The sequence below is a fragment of the Heterocephalus glaber genome, unplaced genomic scaffold (genome assembly GCF_053883595.1).
Source record: "Heterocephalus glaber isolate CG9 unplaced genomic scaffold, H.glaber_assembly_v1.0 deba00001004, whole genome shotgun sequence".
NCBI classification, from domain to species: domain Eukaryota; kingdom Metazoa; phylum Chordata; class Mammalia; order Rodentia; family Bathyergidae; genus Heterocephalus; species Heterocephalus glaber.
Window position 1 is genome coordinate 6,159,472 of NW_028258179.1, and position 20,358 is coordinate 6,179,829.

At 41.1% G+C, this 20,358-nt stretch overlaps 1 pseudogene; it reads left to right on the forward strand.

Moving 5' to 3' along the window:
* The first annotated feature begins 570 nt into the window (after positions 1-570).
* On the forward strand, positions 571-20,333 carry LOC147828573 (UDP-glucuronosyltransferase 1A9 pseudogene; annotated as a pseudogene).
* Positions 20,334-20,358: the final 25 nt, after the last annotated feature.

The following is a 20,358-nucleotide window of genomic DNA, read 5'->3' on the forward strand; positions in this document are numbered from 1 at the left end:
CTCAACTGGTGACCCTCCTGCTTCAGCCTTCTGGCCTGCTGGGATTACCAGCTTGTACCACCACCCCTGGCCTATTTGCTGCTTTTTTGTTGTTTGTATTTTTGTCCAACTTCTTCCTGTTTTTGTGAATTGTTTTCCAAATTTCATTAATCTTTTAAATCCACATGTTCTTATAGATCATGAACTTTTTTTTTTTGTATTAAATTCTTTTATTGGTATATTGTAGGTATACAACACAATTACATTTCTCATTGGGAATTGTACCTTTACATAATGCATCTTGGTTCTTATTTTCTCCCTATTCCTAGCCCTCCCTTCACCCCCTCCACCCTTCCCTATTTACAAAGACTTTATTTCCATTTTTTCCATTTCTCAGCATTTTTCCTTTCCCTTCTTTCCTTTCCCCTGCCCCTCCCACTACCCCTACCCCTTTGGACCTTTTCTTCCTATTTTGCATTATCGATTATTCATTCTAATCATTGGTACATTTTAGGTATACAATATAACGACATTCATCAGTGGAAATTTGCACCTTTACATAGTCTCTCTTGGTTCTTATTTTTCACCCTTGCCCAGCCCTCCCTTCAACCCCTCCAGTCCTCCCTATTTACAAAGATTTTGTTCCTATTTTTCCATTTTCTCATACTAAGCCCATTCTCCTCTATCCTTTCCCCAGCCCTCCCATTTCCTTCCCCTTTGCCTCTTTTCTTCCTATTTCACATTACCTATTACACATTTAGTCCTTATTTACACTTTCAGTTTCTCACACCAGAGAAACTATTTGGTATTTACACATGTGTGTCCTATTTATTTCACTTAAGAGTATCGCCTCAATGTGCATCCACTTAGCTATAAATGTCTCTAAAGATCATGAACTTTTAAAGGGGAAGTTTTCTGAATTCTTTGTCAGTCATTTTATAGGTCTCCATTTCTTCTCAAGGAAGAATTCAGATCCTGAAAAAGGTCCTTTGATTAGTAACTTTCTGTAGGCAAAATACAAATACAAATTTTCATCAAAAGAGCTCTGGAACATGTATAGTTCTGTGTCTTTGTTTCCAAGGGTATCTTGTTGTAAACCATACAGTTTTTAAGTCACTTGCACACTGGACTCATTGTCTGAGAAAGAAACAGCGATGTTGGACAGTATGTGGCTGTGCGTGTGTGTGTCCAGGGCATGTGATTGTTAGTGGGGTCTCAGGTCCTGTCTAGGGGATTTTATTTTATTTGCCTTACCTTTTTCATTAGTACATGTGTGCAATACGTAGTGATCATTTTCACAGTGGGGACCTGGGACATGTACATGGCACATCTTAATTCCTTTCCCCTCCCCACCCCTCCTCCCTCCTTCCATCCTTGGTTCCCCTTTCTTGGGGGTTTTAATGATGGTCTGCTATAAGAAAACATCTTCACGTCTGTCCAGAGGAATAATGTTCAGGAATGAGATTGGCTGTGTTAGTCAGGATGGCACATGATGATCCAGGACAACATGAAAACAGTTGCAATCCCTCCCCACGTTTTGCAGTGATTGGTGAGTTCCAGTAGGGTTGGTGACTGGGTCCCCCTGGAAGGAATGGGTTCCAGTCTGTCACTCAGGGCAGTCTTAGCTCTGGATCACTGAGGCAGGGTTCAGTTAGACAGCAGCAAAGGAATTGTAATTCTTCCATTTCTCTCCCATTCCAACTCCATTCCAAAAATCCAGATTGAAATTCAGCTATTGGTGTGTGAGCTGCAGGCCTCCCACCAGGCCCACTTCTTTCAACTTTATACATATATTTTGTTGGCAGTACTTGAGATTGAATCCAGGGCCATCATGCTGAGCAACATCCCTTGCCCCCTCTTTTATTATTATTATTCTGAGACAGTGTCTTGCTAAGTCGCTAAGTTTTCAGGCTGGGCTTGAACTTGCTAACATCTTGCATTGCCCTTCCAGTGTGCTGGGATTCAGGTGTGAGCCATTATGACCGGTGATTTCTTCTTTTAGTAGTGTGGAGTATATTTTCTGTTAATTTCAAGATTAGTTTACTCATTTCTTTTTCATCTTTTTGAAATTCTGAGAATTTAACCTGGGTCTGGACACTGAGCTACAACCCCAGCCCTATTATTTTGAGAAGGGTCTCAGTAAGATACTCAGGCTGGGCTCCAACCTGTGACCTTTCTGCCTCAGTCTCCCAGAGTGCTGAGATTACAGGCTTGAACCACCAGGTCCAGCTTCATTCTTCTTTTAATAGTATGGGGTATCTTTTAATTTTTAAATTTAAGATATTTTTTCTTTTTTTGTAGGTGTTTATAGCTGGAAACTGACCTCTTAGAAATGTTATATAGCATCTATTTTGGTGTGTTGTGTTTCCAATTTAATGTGTTTTAAAGTCTTTCTTAATTGTTCATTTTTTCCTGGACCCATTGCTTGATCAGAAAACATTTATGAGTATGTGAGTTACCTGAAATTCATCCTGTATTTTTTCTAGTTTTAGAGGACCGTAGTCAAAAAACATATTAGAGACAATTTGCATCCACTTGAGTTTTTCGAGTCTTTTTGTTTCTCACTCGGTGATCTATCCTGGGTAACGTTACATGAGCCTTGGGTAGAAGGGTCTGTTCTATTGCTGTTGAATGGAATGTTCCAAGTCGGCTGCATCCCTTTGGTCTAATGTGTACTTTGAGTCTAAGGTTTCCATTAGTTTTCCGTAGGGATGATGAATCTATTTTTGAAAATGGGGCAATGAAGTCCCCTACTGTTACTATCTTGCAATTTATATCTCCTTTCTAACCCTTTAACATTGACTTTTTATATTCAAGTGGTCTGTTGGGTGCACATCTATTTTTATTTGTAGATACTCATAATGGATCAACTCCATTGTCATTATATAGTGTTCTTCTTTGTCTCTTTGTACAGTTACTGACCTAAGATCAGTTTCATCTGAGAGACATACAGCATTTGTTTGGTTAGCATCATGTTTTCCATCCTCTCACTTTCACTTTCTGTGTGTCCTTAAAAGTTAATTAAATGTTTTGGTAAAAAAATCCAGTCACTCTATGTACTTTTATTGGGGAATTTAGTGCATTTAACTCAAGTAACATCAATTGGTAAGGATACATGACTTCCTTTTTTGTTAGTTTTGTTCTGTTTGTTTAACAGATACTCTCTTTTCTTTTTCTTTATCTCTGTCTTCCATTGTGGTTTGATGTTTTTATGGAGCTGTGTGCTTGGAATCCTATTATTATCCTGAATTCTCTCTGCTTCTCTTTTTGGCTCTCTATTTCTTTAAGCACCTTTCAACTTTTTTCATATGCTTTCTAAACTTCAATTGAAATGAGTACTTCTGTGTCTCTAATTCACTGATATTCTTTCTAAACATGAATCTGAATTCCTTTTTCATAATTTAATAGATGTTCGTTTCTATGCTATCAACTTCTGGACTTTACTAATTTCTTTTGAAGTTGTCATGATTTCCTTATTCTTTGTAATCCTTAGATCCTCTTTGCCCCAGTTAAGATCAAAGCTGTCAGTCATGTTCCTGGCCCAAGTGGCAGAGGATCTGACATAGTGTTGGATTTATTTTACTGTAGTTTCTGGCAATCTATATAGAGAACATGGGCCAGAGTTACTCAGAGGCATTGTGGCAGTTACCACTCAAAATGGCTGCAGTGAGCTCCAGCTGGATCCCTGCACTGTGATTCAGGAAGGGCAAGCTGGTCATTGCCCCAGGCAGGCAGGGCCACTTGTGAGCTCTCCTGGTGGCTGGGCCACTGTCTGCACACTAATGTCAGGTGTGGTAGCTGCCAGGGCTCCACTATCTGGGGAAACATCTCTGCAATCATCCACCAGGTGGGGGCTCCTGGCTGAGTATGGCAATGGCTTCTGGTGAGGCTGATTCCAAGCTGTGTAACCTGGCCAGGCAGCTGTGCTCTTTAGGGTCTGCAGTTGGCAAAGGTGTGTGAATCTAATTGCTTGGATTCTCTGAAATCCGAGAAATGGGAGTGCTCCCCTCTGGGCAAAATCACTGGATGGGGCAAATAACAGTGGAGGAACAAACTAGACACTGTTCAGCCCTGTGCTTCCTCTCACAACCAACTCAGATATGCAGCTGCTGTATGAGTTTGGCAGATATCTCTGGACGGACCCCACATGTGACAGCATCAGTGAGCTATTGCCAAGGTCTGCACGCTGGTCCCTATACCACTACTCTTTTGTTCTTGTCTGACTCTTTGTCTTCTGTCTTCTTCTACTTGTGCAGTTCTCAGCACTGTTCCCTGTGAGGTGATAGCAGAGGGGCATCCTGGAAGCAGCTCGGAAATGCTAGGACAGTGGTATGAAGGCCTCAGATCTCTCTGTAGACCGTGGGTCCAAGGAAAGCCCCTGTCTGCAGTGGTGCAAAACTAGGGAAAGGAAGTTGGCTTTCCAGCCTTTGAACTTGGATTTCATTAAGGTCTGTGACCATGGGGTTGCTGAGGCTTGTGTGCCCCTGATCATGTATCAGCACTTCAGAGGCTCCTGAGGGTTTGGCAATGAAAGAAATGAAAGAGGAAACCTGAGGTGGCCAATGGAGTCATCCTAAAGGCAATGAATCCTCTCCTCTCAGTGGGAGGGCAGCTCAGGGAACACAGTGGATGCCCACGAGGAGTCAGGGCTGAAGGGCCTTGTGGTGTTTCCTTGGGAGCTGGGTTGCCACTTTCATTCTGAGAAAAGAGTGCTTGCTAGTGTGAACCCAACATCCAAATTTTACTGTTTCATAATCTCTGGTAATGGAAATTCAAATGAGCTTTTTTGTTTTTATCAATCTTTCTGAAATCTCTGAGTAGGCGTCCATTGCTTAATAGCTCTGTTTCTAATGTCACATTACTGCAGGACAGCTTATGATTCTTCTGCAAACAAAGATCATGCATTGTCTTTGTCTGGAATGTGTGCCAAGAAGAACGTTAGGAAACGAACCTCTTTAGTCATTATTGTCCCGAGTAAATCATTCTCAGTGAGTGTTGCTTCATTTATCAGTGGATGAATCTCTGTCCACTTGGTGGCAGGTTTTGCTGTACTTCTTCTGCCCACTGTATTACATGGGCTGAGTCTGAGCAGCCGGGTGGTTCTGGACTGCAATCCCCATGGCATCTGCACATTTGCCCGCTCCCCTCCCTCTGTGCCTATGTCTGCTGCTGGCAGCTGGCTTTGCCCAGGCAGGCAGGCTGCTGGTGGTGCCCATGGATGGCAGCCATTGGTTCACCATGCACTTGGTGGTGGAAAAACTCATCCAGAGAGGGAATGAGGTGGTCACAGTCATGCCAGAGGCCAGCTGGCAACTGGGACACTCAATGAATTTCACGGTAAAGTTATCCAACTTCTTTCACTCAGGAGGAATTGGATGAATCATTTCAGTTTTTTGCTAACATCCAGTGGAAAACTTCAGAGAAAAGTTTGTATTCTTTTGCAACAGCTTCACCCAAACATTTTTTTGACATCACTTTTTCACCTTGTAGGAGTTTGTTTAATGCAAAGAAAATAGTCAAATATTTAAAAAAGACTCCTTTTGATGCAGTCTTTATGGATCCTTTTGATGTGTGTGGCTTAATTGTTGCCAGATACCTTTCCCTCCCATCTGTGACCTTTGCCAGGGTAATATTTTGCAATCTTATTGAAGAAAGAACCCAGTGTCCCTCTGGTCTTTCTTATGTTCCCAGACTTTTCTCGGGGGGCTCAGATGTCATGACTTTCAAAGAGAAAGTACAGAATCTTTTTTTCTCCATGTGGAGGAACAGTTAGTTTGCAATTATTTCTTTAAAAACACCTTAGAAATTGCTGCTGAAATTCTCCAAACACCTGTTACCATATATGACCTCTTCAGCCAACCATCAGTTTGGTTGTTAAACACAGACTTTGTTTTCGACTATCCCAGACTTGTCATGCCCAACATGGTTTCCGTTGGTGGAATCAACTGTCATCAGGGAAAGCCCTTGCTTAAGGTACATTCTCTCTCCTTTGACACATTCAGGATATCCTGACTTTGCACATTAGTTAAAAAAATTCTTTAACTGAACCATGATATATCACTTACAGTTGTCACATTTGTCTTTCTGATTCAATAAATTCTTTTGTTCTATTTTATTTAATTTCAGGTTCACAAATTTCATAAAGCAGCCTTTGTTTATGTGAATTTATATAAAATTGATTTAAGTATATATGAGTTCCAGATCATATTTTTCATACTATTTTTTTCACAACACTGACAAAAACAAAAACTATATTTTATGCCATTGTTTGTTTCCATGTATGGGAAAATGCTCTAGAAAATGTTTGTTTATCTCTTTCAAGTTTTGACATTAGAACACAGATATGTATATATCTCATGCAAATTTTCACATCTATGTGAGTAAACTAAAATGTAATAATAGGGTGGACCAGTGATGGCGAGCTTCTTAAAGAGTTCAGTAATAAAAACAGCCTGCTGCTGCATGATGCCATTTTTTGCCACCACTGGACTGGACATACTGAGCTTTACCTTGAATTTTTCACTTGCCCACATAAGCAATCACATTCACACTTCACATGTTCTTTATCTTTGTAAGTTTTACTTTGGCTACACCTTACTTTTTAAAATCAGCCAATAGTAACAGATATTTAAGCTTTTCCTACTTTTGGTTTTTATGAGCAGAATTTAGAGTAAACATCCTTAACTGTTTTCTTTGCATTCCAGTATTGATCTTGTTCTTATCTCAGTAGGCTGAAGTGCCAGGAACAGAGGTGCTGGGTTTAATGGTGTTCACAGATCATGCTTTAATACTTTTGAGAAACTGATTTGAAATCTTGTCCGACCTCACCCTAACTTCAATTTTATTTGAGAGTTGTAGATTTTCCCTACCTTCTCTGGCTCCAGACATTGTCCAATATTTAAAGTTTTCTTAATTTTCTGGACAAAAATACTGTGTATGGTTGCTATAGTGTTTAAGTCCTATTGTCATTGCTGCATTGGCCATTTGCATTTCTTCTTTTGTGAATTACATATTCATGTTTCTTAATTTTGACAGGGCTGTTTTCATAAATAATAGTTATGAGCCTCTTGAATATGAGGAATTTCAGCACTTAACCTTTACCTACACATTACAAACAAATTTTCATTGATTTCTTTGATTTGTCTTATAGCGTTTCACTTTTCTGTATTCAAATTGGTTAACCTTAATTTATTGTTTTTTGTGTTTTCTTTTCTGTATTCTTTCCCAGACCTGAGCTACAGAAATATCACACACACACACACACACATTTTTATTTATTTATATTTATATTTTGGTATGGGGGATCAAACTCAGGATCTTGTGCTTGGGGGCAGGCGCGAGAACCACTGAGCTAAATCCTCAGCCCTATTATATATTGCTTTTAAAAATTCTTCCAGTATAAATACTCTTTATTTTTTGCTGTTAGTCCTTTAATCTGTGCTGTTTAAAGATCAAATTTTACTTATTCTGAAAGTATTTTTTTTGTTTTTTTATTGGTACATTTTAGGTATACAATTTGTTTACATTCATCATTGGGTGTTTGTACCTGCACATGATATATCATGGTTCTTATTATTTTTCCCCATTACCTGTGCACCCTTCACCCCCTCTGCCCTTCCCTATTTACATAGATTTCATTTCCATTTTTTTTTTCTTTTCTCATAGTTTTTCCTTTCCCTCTTTTCCTTTCCCCTTCCCCTCCCTTCACTCCTTCATCTTTGGACCTTTTTTCCTATTTCAAATTATCAATTATTCATTTTAATCATTTTAACCCTTGTTTACGCTATCAGTTTCTCACACTAGTGAAACTATTTGGTGTTTACACATGTGTGTCCTATTTATTTCACTTAAGAGTATGGCCTCGATATGCATCCATTTAGCTATAAATGAGTCTAGTTTTTCATTCTTTATGGCTGAGTAGTACTACATTTTATAAAAAAAACCCACATCTTCTTTATCCAGTTTCCAGTTGATGGGCACTTGGGCTGCTTCCAAGCTTTAGCTATTACAAACTGTGCTGCTATGAACATGAGTGCACATATATCAGTGTAGTATGATTCTTTTAATTCTTTTGGGAAGATACTCAGCAGGGGAATAGCTGAGTCAAATGGGACCTCCAGTCCTAATTCTTTGAGGTATCTCCATACTGACTTCCACAGTGTTTGCACCAGTCTGCACTCCCACCAGCAATGGAGAAGGGTTCCTTTGTCCCCACAACCCCGCCAGCATTTGTTACAGACCTGAGGATCAGTGGGATAGATTAGAAGATGCAGAAACAACTCCAGACATGCTCAGCCACCTCATCTTTGATAAAGGAGCCAACCACCCTCATTGGAGGAAAGATAGCCTATTTAATAAATAGGTGTTGGAAAAACTGGATTCCAAACAGCCAAAGATTAAAACTAGACCCGTACCTACCACCATGCACTAAACTAAGATTGAAGTGGATTAAAGATATAAATATTAAGACAGAAACACTAAACTTGCTGGAAGATAAGGTAGGTAGAACTCTTGAAGACATTGGCATAGGAAAAGACTTCATGAACAAAACCTCAGTGGCATGGGAACTAGCACAAAGAATCAACAACTGGGATCTCGTCTTATTAAAAAGCTTCTGCACTGCAAAAGAAACCACCAACAGAGGTAACAGACAACCTACAATATGGGAAAAAATTTTTAGCAGCTGTACCTCAGACAAAGGACTACTATCTAGAATATATAAAGAATTGAAAAAAATCAGACCCCCCAAATTCAAAGACCCAATTCAAAAATGGGCATCTGCAATGAACAGACATTTCTCAGACAAGGAAGTAAAAGCAGCAAACAAATATATGAAAAAATGTTCAACATCACTCGTCATTCGAGAGATGCAGATGAAAACAACACTGAGATTCTACCTCACCCCAGAAAGAATGGCCGCTATCAAGAAATCAACTGAAAGTATAATTGATTGAACAAATGTTATTTAATAATTCTGTTCTCACCCATAAAACAGAAATACATCCCTATCTTCTTATATTTTCTATATCCTTTGAATCTACTTTTCACCACTCACTTTGCCCACTGTCCTCTTTGGCTGTTTATTCTGTAGGACCTCAGTTTGATTAAGTAGTGAATTTTAATGCCTGGTAGTGAAACACCTATGCTTACTATCCATTCTTCTAAATTTTGTTGGTGATTCCCATATTTTCCTTTATAAAATTTTAAATTGGTCATCTAGCCATATTCTTATTCTCTTTTACACAGTTGTGAGATTTATTACATAAACTATCATCAAATAATTTCCTCCTTGATATTTGTAGTACCAACATTAGTCTGCTTTGTGTCACTATTAGCACATTCTTGAGGGAATTTACCTACAAAGGGAAAAGGTTGATTTTGGGTCATGAGTCTGAAACTTGTAGTCTAAGATTGGATGGTTCCAGCATTTTGCGTCTCTGGTAAGAAGGGCACATTATGGTGAGAGAGGGTGGAGCTAAATTCTCTGAACATGAACCAGGAAACCAAATGTGAGACTCATGAGGGATGAAATCCATAATCCCTTTCAAGGACACTTGCCCAAGGACCTCCCTCTTGGCTCACCTCCTGAAACTCACATGACCTCCCAGTAGTGCCACTATGAGGCTCAGCTTTCAGCACTTTGAACTTTGGGTTTGTTTTTCCAAACCACAGAAGTATTTGCTCTGTTTTTTGGGAGCATGCACTTCTAAAACATTGTGTAATAATACTGGAGGGCTAGGTCAGTGGAACTTGGATTCAACCATTTATAATTGAACAAATGTTAACAAATATGTGAGTAATATTCTAGATGAACATTGTTTCATTTAGATAAAGCACCTGATATCTTTTATTGAGGTGAAGCATGCATTTGTATTAGTTTGTTATATCTTTTTTTTTTTTTTTTTGAAAGTGAAACAGACCTTAGTCTGGCCAGATGGCACTCCCAAAGCAAAGTAGCTTAGAGAGGCGTAGTCCAAGTCCAGAGTCAGGCTCTTTTTATAGGGGCTTGCAGGGGAGTTAACAGGTGAAATTTACAAAGGTTTAGTGGTCTTACATTTGTATGTTAATTAGCCTGACATGTACTGATAGCAGATGCTTTGTAGATTTTTCTATAGATAGTGGTGTCCTGAACAAAGAGTTGGATAATTATGGCTGATACAGATCTTATCTAGTGTCCTGGAACTAAGAAGAATCTTTATCTATTTACTCACATTCAATCACAGTTGGGGCTAAGGGAGTTTTATGATTACAGAGTTATGCAGTCCTACATTCCCCACTGATTTTACAACTTAAGTAATCTTACTTATAAACGTAGGCATCCATTGTATACAACAGCATGACAATAGTAAGCATATACACACAACTGTAATGACCAGAAAAAGTTGTTTTAACCATTGTAGGTTGGGCAACCATTTAGTTAGCCATTGGCTCAAGTCCCAGCCATCTTCATTATGTACCCTTTGAGCCAAGTCTTCCAATTGTTTTATATGGCAGGACATCCCTTCTGACCGTTTTATCCTCAGACATTGGGTATTATTTGACATAATTACCTTGGCTGTATATAATTTGACAGCATTTTTAGGTTTACAACATGGGGCACGTCCCCAATACATGATGGAAATTTACATCAACATTTAGATAGAATTCAGACAAATTAAGCGAGTTTGCCAATTGAATCCATACATTTTTTTTGTGTGTGTGATCTAGTCCTCTTGGGGACAATACTGCCAGTGTCCCAGACAATATTATCATGAAGGTGAAACATCTCCAACCTGTTCCAATCTTAGATTTTGGTCGCCTGGTTGGCTGATAACCTTCCATTTGTCCTTTTTGATGTCCGCGGGGGTTCCTGCTTTCAGATGGTTGCGATGTATCCAGGGAGAATGTCCAGCCACCTTCACCACCAAGGGAGTTGACAGGACAACAGGAACCGGTCCCTTCTAACGAGGTTCCAGGGTCTTGGAATCAAACCTGCAAATAAAAACCAAATCTCCCGGCCTATAGGGTAAAGGTTGTAGAGGTTTTTCATTTGGACTAGTCATTTTCTTTCATAATGTCTCATGTAGCTCTGACTGAAGCTGATGAACTGCTTTTAAGGATTTAAGGAGTTGAAGGTGGAAAAACTTTTCTTTAATTCTACATCTATTAATGGAATGATTGGGGGAGATCACCCATAAACAATCTGGAAGGGGGACAAATTGAGGGGAGGCTTGGGAGTGCACCTCGTTCAGAGGAGGGCAAAAGGGAGAAGCTCTACCCAACCTAGTTCAGTCTCCAAGCATAATTTAGTCAGAATCTCCTTTAAAGTTTGATTTTTTTTTCTACCTGTCCTGAACTTTGAGGCCTATAGGCACAGTGTAGATTCCACTTTATTCCAAGAATATTACTAATTAATTTAGATATCTTAGCCATAAAGGCTGGACCATTGTTGGACCCCAGAGCTAAGGGCAAACCAAAATGGGGAACTATTTCTGTCAGGAGCTTTTTAACTGTTACTTCAGCTGTCTCCCTCTTAGTGGGGAATGCTTCTACCCATCCTGAAAATGTATCCACAAAAACTAGCAGGTTTTTGTACCCATACATGCCAGGCTTCATTTCAGTAAAGTCCAATTCCCAATGTCCTCCTGGAGTTAGTCCTCTGTGTCGGACCCCAGGGGGCCCGGTTATCCGATTTGCATTTACCTTGAGGCAGGTGGGGCATCATCTCACCATGTCCTGGGCCTTTTGGGCTAATCTCTCACTGAGGAAATGAGGTTGCAGGTCAGCCATCATCCTTTTCTCACCAAGGTGGGTGGACTCATGTAGTTCTCGCAGCAACGTATCTGCTACAGCAGCTGGGAGCACCACCTTTCCATCCTTAGTCGTCCACAATCCATGTTTTCCTCGAGTCCAGCATCTTCTGTTCATTTCTGCTACTTCTTTATCTGTGTATTCAGGTTTTTCTGGGAGTACCGGCATGGGAAGCAGAACCATTTGCTTCCCCACTGATTTTTGGGCAGCTTGTTTTGCTGCCTGGTCAGCAGCATTATTACCAATCATCTTGGGGCTAAGCCCCTTCTGGTGCACGCAGCAATGGATGATGGCGACTTCTCGTGGCAACCAGATTGCTTGTAGCAATGCCAATATCTCAGTCTTATTTTTCAAAGTCAAATCCTGTCCAAAGGTCAATTTGTCAGCCTCTCGGGTTAAAACAGCTGCTGCTGCTGCTGTCCTCAAACAAGTAGGCCACCCTCAGGCCACTGGGTTGAGCTTCTTTGAGAGGTATGCCACAGGCTGCTTCCATGGCCCAAAAGCTGAGTAATCACTCCCTTAGCTACCCCATTTTTCTCTGCCACATACAGGGTAAAGGGCTTAAGTCTGGCAATGCCAGGGCTGGTGCCTATGCAAGTGCAGTCTTAAGCAATTGAAATGCCTGCTGGTGAGCCTCAGTCCATTTGAGGGGTGTATTTCCTCCTGCAGTGGCCTCGTGCAGGGGTTTGGCAATCTCAGCAAAGCCAGGAATCCAAATCCTGCAATAGCCAATCGCCCCTAGGAACTCTCGCACCTGTTTCTTTGAGCCTGGCTTCGGAATTTGGAGAATTGTGGACACTCTCGATTCTGCCAGCCTTCTCTTTCCCTTTTCAAGAATATAGCTATTCTATTCTCATAAGGATCTCTGTTGTTAAACACCTTCATTGCCACACCCATCAACTTTTCTCTGTTTTCTCCCTTGAACCCCTCCATCCGCTGTAATTTCTTCCTAATATCTGGGGCCGACTGAGTAACAAAAGCCAAATTAATTGCCTGTTGATTTGCAGGGGCATCTGGGTCAATTGGAGTATACATACGGTATGTTTCCAACAGACACTCCAGAAAGGCAGAAGGGGATTCCTCAGGTCCTTGAAGGACCTCGATTACCTTGCTCAAATTGGTAGGCTTTTGAGCGGCTCCCCTCAAGCCGGCTAGGAGATGCTGACGGTAGTTGTGGAGAGCCTCTCTCCCACCCGAGGAATTAGTTTGCCACGGGGGACAGGTGGACAGAAGTTGCACCTCAATATGGGCCTGCTGTTGTTCATCAAGTGGGCCCTCCGTTCCTCCTAACACTGACTTTATGGCTTGCCCTCGGATCCTTTCTCTTTCCTCGGAGATAAAAAGGGCTTGGAGCAGTTGTTGACAATCATCCCAGGTTGAGTCATGGGTATAAAAAAACAGATTCTAGAAGGGAGATCAAAGCCTGGGGTTTTTCTGAAGAAGGGGGATTTTGATGTTTCCAATTATACAAATCACTGGTAGAGAAAGGGACATAGACATAATGACCCTGTTCTAGTTCCCTAAGAGGCAGAAGAGGAACTGAACTAGTCCCTTCAGTGGGAGCCCTGCTGGGACCATAAGTGGCCCCTGTTCGTGTGTGGGAGGGGGAGGTTACAGAATCTGGAGACTTTTTCTTCTTCAGGAAGAGGAGGGTAGAAAGGGTTTCGAGATCTGGGGCCGGTTTTATCAGAGGAGGAGGATGGCTCCACACAGGGTGGAGGTCTTACAAAGGGGTCTAAGGGATCAGGATCTTGTGAGAGCACTGGCTTGGGAGCCCGAGCTTTGACCTCTCGGGGTTCCCTTGGGGCCATAACCAAAATGCGAGTTTGTTCACAGGGAAAAACGCTGCAACCAAGCCGGAGGCTCTTGACAAGCCTGAACCCAGATATTTATATATGGAAACTGATCAGGATGGCTAGGGTACCCGGTTACCCTTTTCCATACCAGCTGGCAGAGGCTCGGCTCAAAGGAGCCCTTGGCTGGCCATCCAACTCCGAAGGCCGGCCATTCCAATTGACACAGGGAGTGAAGTTTTCTGCGAGAAAATTTAACCCCATATTTGTCCTCCTGCTCAGGGGAAAAAGCCAATTTAAAATTAGTGAGGAAACAGTCCGACGGGGTAGTCTTGGAACAGGATCCTCCCATCTCTGTCCTTGATGGTTTGGAAAGAAATTCAAAATTAAACACACAACGGATAGGACACTAATGTATAAATGACAAGACGAACAGGCGCCACAACAAAAACAAAACTAAACCTTCCCTTGTTCCTCGTCAGGAACCTGGGGTCAGGGGAGGCTTACCGGCCAGTCAGCCACCTCACTCCTGACAACAAACGGTTGCAACTGGCCAAAAAACTTACCTCCGGAGGTTTTCTGAGGTCTGTGCCTGAGAGTCTCCTGCTGGATCCCGCCACAGAGTCTCAGCTGAACCAGGGTTCCTTACCCAGGGATCTCACCGGGGCCTCCAAATGTAAGACCGCTGTCTTTACCAAAAGCTCTGAGGAGCTGACTATAGTGAAGCACACCCAGGGATCCCAGCAGTGCCTCCAGAATGTAAGACCAAAGGCCTTACCAAATGCTCCAAGGAGCTGGAGTGGAGCACACCTGGGGATCCCAGCGGTGCCTCCAGAATGTAAGACCAAAGGCTTTACCAAATGCTCCAAGGAGCTGGAGTGGAGCACACCCGGGGATCCCAGTGGTGCCTCCAGAATGTAAGACCAAAGGCCTTACCAAATGCTCCAAGGAGCTGACTGCAGCGAAGAACACCTGAGAAGGAACACACCAGACAAGTTGGAAAATGAAACAGACCTTAGTCTGGCCAGACAGCACTCCCAAAGCAAAGTAGCTTAGAGAGGCCAGTTTGTTATATCTTTATATACATCGAGTTGATCTTGTAGCTAAGTCATGTTCTGTGACATATTAGCAGGGTATTTGGGGTGGGGGTCTTTTCAGCTAAGTAGTGGCAAAGTGAAAGGATTTAATTTCTATGAAGTTGGAGGACTACAGGTTTAGGTGTGTCAGTATTTTTTTGTTTGTTTGTTTGTTTTTTTGGCACCGGAGATCAAACTCAGGACCTTGCGCTTGTGAGGCAGGCGCTGGAACCACTGAGCTAAATCCCCAGCCCTGGTGTGTCAGTATTGATTGGCTTTCTGCTCTTGGCAAGACCAGGACCTGAAGAGGTTGAGCTTGGTTATAAAACTTCTCTGTGTTTTATGGTCTGTCATTGTGCTGTTTACCCAAGGCTGGACCCTGCAACTTCCTGAACCAAGAGCAAGTTTGTTGTGGCTCACTGGGTCACCCAGAGGGGTTTAGAGATATAAAAGACGTGTATGATTTTATATCACAGAATGATCTCTCTTAAAGTGTGAAACGCATTGGAACATATGGTATTTTCCATATACTTAGTTATTTGTATATTCTAATATATATTTAACACTAAAATATGTAATAAATATAATTATGCATGTATTTGTAAAATGAAAATATTTCATATAGTTGTTGAAGGATACTTATGAAAATTTTTATAAATTTGTGTATGTATTTATGAATATGAATACAAGTGATATAAAATTCTCAAAGAGGTATTCACATGTCAAAGACACTTCATTGATTAAGAGGCTGGATACAGCAAAAGTACAAAAGAAAATTTTCATCCAATGGGCTATGGACCAAATATATTTCTCCATCCTTGTGTCAGATGTACAGGCTGTCTTGAAAAACCATTCACTTTTTGTAATGCTTAGGAAGAAAAATCACAATCTAAAGTATGTCTCTCTGATGAGAAGGAGGCATTGATGAACACCCCTGTGTGTTAGTGGGCTCGTTTGTTTGTGTCTTTGTGCATATGTGTTTGTGTACAGTGTCTTTCTGTCCTTTCTCTGTCCATGTTTCAGATGGGCAGCAAATCTCTTGTAAAACCATCCGGTTTGGAATTTTAGGGGAACTAAAATCATAGTCTGAATCATACCTCTCTGATGAAGGAAAACTTGATGGTAGGGTGTGTATGATTGTGCTTGTGTGCTTGTATCTATGTGCATGTGTGTTTGTATGCAGAGTCTTAGGCCCTACATAAGGTATACTCCTGAGGCCTCCTGTAACCAAATCTTCCTGAGTTTATCTACACTAATTACATATACTGATGGAATTAATTTCTTCATCAAGGATGGTAGATCATCATTCAGGAGACTATTAAAATTAATCTAATGGGGGAAATAAAGAAATCACTCCCGGTCTCTTTCAATTTTTGATGGGTTTCAGTAGAGTTGGCTACTAGGTCTAGCTGTAGGAAAGTCAGGCACAGCGTGTACAATTTAGGGTCATTCAGGCCAGAGAGATATGCAGTTGTTATACAGCTGCACTACAATAAAGAATCTGAACTTCTACCATTGCTCTCATTTTTCTGGGCTCATTCTAAATTCCAAATTTACATTCAGCTATTAGTCACTGTGCAGCAGTATTCATTTTTTCTTTTTACAGACTTTCCAGACTTATACAAATGGGAGATTATAATATAATGAATATCTGTGTATCCATTTTAAGTTCAAATAAATTTTACTATTTTGCTGCATATATTCATTTGTCCCCTTAATTTATTTCTTTCAAAATTTCTGCTGTCATATCAAAAAATATTCTTGATATGTACTTTTGTCCCTAAATATCTTACTTCACATGAAAATAAAAAATTTCATGATTGTAATATCATTTTAAATCCTAAGAAAATCAAGTTCTTAAATATCTAATTTTCAGTTATAATTACAATTGTCTTCTTCTCCCAGTAATGTCTCTTACATGTAAATAAATGGATTAGACTTCAGGATTAGAAATTGACATCCACGTTCAATTTTTTTTTTTTTTATAAGTGTACCAAAACCCCTAGAAATGTCAAGAAAGGGAAGGAAATCCTCCTCTGCAGATAGTACACGGACAGGCAGACACTGACCTGCATGAACCTTTTTCTCACACCATATCCCCAAATTTTCTTAAAATGGATGAAATACAAAACCAACACTAAAATTCCTCAGAACAACCCATTGAGTTAAATCTTCATGACTCTGCATTTGCCAATGATTTCATAGATACCGCATCAAAATCCAGAGTTGCAAATGAAGAAAAATATGTAAATTGGCATCCCTCAAAATGAAGATCAAGGGAAATGCTCCCAATCACTGTTCAGCTCTCTTCACTGTGGTGCCAGAGACTCCTGCAGTAAGTCTCTGTCCCCACCTGCCCAGTGTATGACCCAAGGTTGAAGAAAAACTTAAGACAGAGTGAAAGAGAAAGCATGAACTGGGATGGCCAGTGCTCTTTTGGCAAAAGGCCCTGGCCCGTCTCCTCCACCGAATTTTACTATTCATCAGTCAGGGTAAAAGGTGAAGTATGTGTAATTACCATGGAAACAAATGCAGGCAAGGCTTTTAAGAGAACAGTCAAAGCATTTTCAAATTAGAAGCAAGATAGGCAAAATGTATGGTTGTAATTAGTGCATTGTCCTTCAAGCTATGAAGGCACTAATTGTGGGCATGGAATCAGGGTGTGATTTAATCTGAGCCCATCTACGATGTTATCTCAGATTAGCCTCACAGCTTCATAGGTCAGTACTCTGGTCTTGGCCGTGGCCATTAGCAGGGAGGTCGTGTTGACCTGCGCACTACCTCAATGCTCAGGAGGTGCTTCTGTGAGTCACATAGCTTCAGTCAGACTCGCTTCTTAAAGGAAGCCAGTGGAGGGATTTAACTCTTTGCAGCCTGCAGTGCTCACAGGATGTTTGTGGCATAATCAATACTGTGGGCTGTGGCACTGAGGAGCTTATTTCTTTCCCCTATTGTCAACTCCTGGCTTCCATCAGTCAAACTTCCCTTGGTGTGGTTTGGATTTGGTAGCTGACCCTGTGCTGGTTGCAAAGAGTTCATATTGAGGTGGTTTTTAATACTCAGCAGATTGTCTTCTCTTATACTGTTATCTTTTTTAATGTTGCACATTGCTTTTGATATCAGCCTGACTCTTTGCCCAATATATAATGATTCTGCTGATATTTTATTGTTCATCGATGGACATATCTTCATCAAAAGGTTTTGAAAAACTCATCACATTTTTCTTCATACCCTATTTGGAATTATTCCTAATAAAGTGATAAAATATAAAAAGAATGAAAATCCTTTTTACCTCTGAAGACACTGTCAAGATAATTGAAAGAAAAATAGCATAATGTGTGACCATATTTATAAATATGATATGTGATGGGTTATATTATTCTAAATATATAAAGAAATCAGACATCCATCCATTTTAAAAATAGAACAGGTCTTAAATTGACATTTCTGAAAGGGATCGAAATGAAAAGGAAGCATATGAGAAGGTGCTAAAAATTATTAGTGGTCACAAAATTAAAGAAGAAACTACAGATACCACTCATAGCGTCTAGAATTACACTATACTAAGAGAAGAGATGTATTGGTGAGGACACAGGGAAAAATTTTGAAGAAGGATGTTCAATTGCCCAGGCTGGGTTCAAATTGTGGTTCTCCTGCTTCAGACTTCTAGAGTGCTGGGATCATAGGCTGGTGGCACCATGCTTGGCCTATTTGCTGCTTTTCTGTCCTTTGTATTTTTACCACCTCTTGCTGTTTCTGGGGATTATTTTCCAAATTTCAATAATCTTTTAAATCCATATGTTCTTGGGGCCGGGGATTTAGCTCAGGGGTTCTGGTGCCTGCCTCACAGGCGCAAGGTCCCAAGTTCAATCCCTGGTACCAAAAAACAAAAACAAACAACAGCTCCCCCCATCCATATGTTCTTAGAGTTCACTGAACGTTTAAATGGGGGAGTTCTCTGAATTCTTCCTCAGCCCTTTCATCAATCTCCATTTCTTTGGGGTGCATTATTAGTTCAGTTTGGAAGAGACTTGATTTGCTGATCCATACTACTTGTGCTCCACTGCGGTTGTCTGTGTGGAGGAGACACCTCCCTCCGCTGGCCTTTCTTGGTGATCTTTGATAGGGACAGACCTTTGCTACCTAGTGTAACCTGCTATTCTGGAAGGCCCAGCTAGGGACAACCGCAGGCAGTCAGAGCCCATGTTGATTGAGTTCTCTAGTGGGCTGGGCATCTGCCTTTGCACTGTGATGAGGTGGGCTTGCTGGCTGGGTCCACTGTCCAGGGAGAACTCTGGTAAAGCCAAGGGAGGCTGGGTTCTGCAGTGGCTTAAGGTTGGGGCAGTCACAGATTTCTTTCTCCGTCCAGGTAGTTCCTGTTTGGGATCTGCTCTTGGGCAAGGTCTCAGGACAGACTCCAGATTAACAGTGTTCAACTCTGGATACACAAGAGATTTGTCTCTCAAGGTAGATTTATCTATGCATTATCTCTCAAGGTAGAGCTGATTTGATTTCCCAAGTTCATTGCTTCTTTAATATCTGTGAAGGAGGGAATCTTTATGCCTGGGAGGAATCACTGAGCAATTTTGGGGTGAATATAGCTGCTGCTTGATTTCTTAGATCAAACTGATTATGCTTGCTCTTTTGTGGGCTTCACAGAAGTGAGAAACTGGATGGGCCAGTGGGAATATTTTTTACTGGAGAACGTAGTTGCTGCTAGGCTCTAAGGAAGTATCTAAAAACTAGTGAGTGTCTCCTCCACCCACTACACTCTATATACACTCTTGGAAGGTCCTTGATATGCTCCTAGTTGGTGTAGAATCTTCTATGAAATGCTCCTGGGGTGGGGGTGTGATCTGACAAACACCATCCGGCTCACCTAGGAAGGTCTCCAGAAATCTATCTAACGTCACCGAGTCCAGAGTAGCACACTTTCCTTGTTACTTTGTTTTGGGCATAGCGTGGGTGCTCCCGAAGGAGGGTGAACACATGACCAAGTCATTTCTCCTGACCTTCATGCTAGTATAGTGTGGAGGTCACAGACAGATAGGTTCCTGAGAGAGGACCCAGGACTGATTACAGTGAGCTCATAGGAAAGTTCTAAGTCTCAGAACAGGACAGGAAAGCATAACAAGATAAAAGCAAGAGACATTTCAGCAGAGTGCTTGGGCTAGTGTTCAACAGGTGAGCAGCCACTGCACTGCATGTTATCCAGAGAAAGTGACCTAGGATAGATAAGAATCATCTTCCATCAGGTCCCTGGCAGAGTCCACTTAGGTGAGATGTCAATCTCATTTGAGGGTTTTTGAGTCCTCAAAGAGTTTGAAAATGAAGCAAGAATCCTACTAGAAATAGAGCAGGGCAAGCAGTAATGCCTATCCATGGCAGAGCTCCTTGTGAACACTCTTGTGACCCTTCCAGGGAGGAGGGTCAGTACAAAGGAACTTCCAGTGTTTCTTTCAAAGCCAGGTTGCAAATTCCATTTCAAGCACAGAGGTTCGGGTAAGCGGAGGATAAATCCAAATTGTGGGTCTGGAAGAATTTCACAGCTAGAACATTTACTCATATTTATTTCCATTTAATCTTTGTGACATCTCAAGCCCAAAGTCATTGCTTCAAATTCAATAAGTGACCATCAGAAGGACAAAGATCACAAGTCATTCTTATCTAGCCAGCACACAAGGAGGTGTCTTTTCAAGTGTAACTCATTAGTCATTCTT